This window comes from Garra rufa, chromosome 19 (genome assembly GCF_049309525.1).
Source record: "Garra rufa chromosome 19, GarRuf1.0, whole genome shotgun sequence".
NCBI classification, from domain to species: Eukaryota; Metazoa; Chordata; class Actinopteri; order Cypriniformes; family Cyprinidae; genus Garra; species Garra rufa.
This window is the reverse complement of record NC_133379.1, coordinates 8,982,512-8,985,728: the sequence shown is the minus strand read 5'-3', so window position 1 is coordinate 8,985,728 and position 3,217 is coordinate 8,982,512.

Sequence of the window (3,217 nt, the reverse complement as noted above, 5' to 3'; positions counted from 1 at the left end):
ACGGTAAAGTAGCCAATGCATCTGGGACTGAGCTTTCTGCTGGGCATGTGCATCCTCATGATAACTGAACTGTCTTTCATTGGAGGTGCAGGAGATTGTGGATAGTGGAAGAGATGGATGGTGAGCACACACTTTGTTGCTAAGGGTAGGTATCCAAGTAATACTTAACATTCGACCAAAAAACCACTGGAGACAGTCGCTGAAGTTCATGAGAACAAGTAAGCTGTCCACTTCAAATAAACGAGACCGGACAACAAGGACAAGATGAGGTGTGTGCTTAAGTAGCAGTGCTGATGAGTGAATCAGTTGAGGTGTAGGTGTGGCTAGTTAGTAGTTGGGTGAGGGTGTGCGCTGTGATTTGGATGTACTCAGAGCGTGGCCGATCTGTGACATTTCCTTAATTCTCATGTGCTTATTAATTATAAGGTGAGGCTAGAGGTTTTATTAAAACATTGGTCCAGTTAGTGAGAACAGGGAAAGATGTGTATACAGTGCCTATAGAAAACCTTTTGTCACATTACACCCTGGAAAATATAATAAATAAAGTCAAACCTTTTTTTAGCTGCATGTACACATTATAACCCTCGTCATTAAAGTAAAAATGTCATTAGAAAAAAAAACAACTTCAGGCTAATTGCCTGATTGTTGATTACTTCAGAATAAAACAAACTATTTCATGAAGATTCCATTGTTAGTAGTGCATGGTATGGTATGGCATGGTTTGGAAGGTGCTTTCAAAAGACCTCTGGGATAAAGTTGTAGAAAGACACAAGTTAGGAGAAGGCTACAAAAACATTTCAAAAGCTTTAGCTATCCCTCGGAGTACTGTTCAGAGCATCTTTAAGAAGTAGAAAGCGTATGGCACCACCAGCACATTGCCTAAAAAAGTGGATGACAGAGCCAGGAGAACATTGATAAGGGAAGCTAGGAGGCCAAAGGCAACTTTGAGGGGCTTACAAGGCTTTATGGCTGGGTCTGGTCAGTCTGTGCATGTGACAACTATCTCCTAAGTTTTACACAATACTGGCCTCTATGGCAGGGTGGCACGAAAGAAGTCTTTCTCATTTGCGCTATGCAAAAACACACTTGGAAGAGTCTGATACCTTCTGGCAAAAGGTGCTATGATCTGATGAGACTAAAATGGACCTTTCTGGACTGAACTCCAAGCCTTATGTTTGGTCGAAAAGCAAACACAGCACACCACCCAAAACACACTATACCTACTGTGAAGCATGGTGGTGGCAGCATTATGTTTCTCTTCAGCTGGGACTGAGCGATTGTTCTGGATTTAAGGGAAAATGGATGTTGCCGAGTACATCCAAATTCTTGAGGAAACGCTGCGTCCCTCTGTTAAACAGCTGAAGATAGGCAGGTCATTCACCTTCCAACACCCTAAACATACTGCCAAAACAACAACGAAATGGCTTAAGGATAAGAAAGTGAATGTCCTTGTGTGGCCAAGCCAGAGCCCTGGAGTAAATTCAATCGAAAATATGTGTATGGATTTAAAGAGAGCAGTCCATTGCCACTCACCACAGAATTTTACTTAACTTGAGCAATTCTGCAAGGAGGAATGGGCAAATATTCCCCAATCAAGGTGTGCAAAGCTAGTACAGACATATCCAAAAAGACTGATGACTGTAATTAAAGCAAAAGGTGGCAAAGTATTAAATCAAGTGGCTGATGACTTTTACAACCCTGTTATTCTAGTTTTTTTTTTTTTTTTTTTTAATTAATTTGTTTTCATTGGTTTGATGTTGTAAGACCAAAGTTAAAAAAAATGGAAAAGTTATTTGGAATGGGGTTTGATTTCAGGCTGTATGACAAATAAAGTACTTCAAAGGGGTATGAAAATTTTCTATAAGCACTGTTTAAGATGGATATAACTAGCAAGCGGAAATAGTGGATTAATTAAGAACAAGTCGAACAAGGTTATTGTAGTGCCACTTAAGTGTGGTAAACAAAGGTAATAATAATTAAATAAATTATAAACATATTTGTTTGCACATCTTGTGCATCTGCTTTTGGATGCAACATCACTCCAGTATTTACATCCGACAGAAAGACATTCACTTTTAAAAATAAATGTTCCAAAAGAGGACTCTTGCAGTGATCATTTTTAGGTTTCCAAATAACATTTTTTGTGAACAGTTTTTAAAAGAACTTTTTTGTTAGTGTGAAGAACATTTTAAAAAGTTTATTTTTTCCACTTGAAAGAACCTTTTGTGGAACAGAAAGGTTCCGTGGATGTTAAAGGTTCTAAGCCTATGCATTTTAAATTTGGCTATAATTAGTTACGACAAAACATAATTTATTACATTTCACATTATGAATAATTATACTGCATTATACCCTTTAATAACCATTTGTAATGCCTTATACATAAAGGCTTTAAGTAAAGTGTTACCAAGTACCTTTATTCATAGAGTATGACACATCACCACAACATGCTAAGACACACTTGTGAAAGTTAATAACAGCATAATAATTAATCATTTAATCACAGTTTATCTTGAAAATGTTCCATTAAACTTAAGTATGAAACAGGTCCAAGTGGGAAGTGGAAAACCAAAAGCAGTCTATCCCTATCCAAAGGGCTAATTTTCCAGTGCACTTGTTCCTTTAAAAAGCTATCTGCCTAATGAAGTCAGAAAAAGACAAGCATTCAACAACTAGCCAAGGCCAAAAATATAAATTAAAAGTGTGTGTGTGTTTGTGTCTGGGCACTGGCAGTTTTCATTAATACTAGATTCAATTTAGACGATTGTGTTGAATTTCTAAAAAAGTATGCTTCATCATCAGAAACTTTGAAGAAGATATTTAATTTATTTTCTCCATAAATCTCCATCTACACTTAGTTTAATTATCTGTCAGCTTCATTTTATGTGTGGATTATTTGGCTTTATATGATAAATAGATGCATGCAAATAATGTGCAATAAAGTCAAATAAATTGGGTAATAAATAATGTGACATGCAACAAAAGTAAATTTTAGTTTAAGAAAAACACTTAATTTATAACTTATTTAAACCTGTTTGCATCTGCAAAGCTTCCATGAAGAGCATGTTGTTCATTTCCTAATTAAAATTAATTTTGGTATTTTGTAGGTCATACAGTCTGACCACCTACAAAAAAAATTTCAGAGTGAAACAGCTGTCTTAAAATACAAATATATATATATATATATATATATATATATATATATATATATATATAT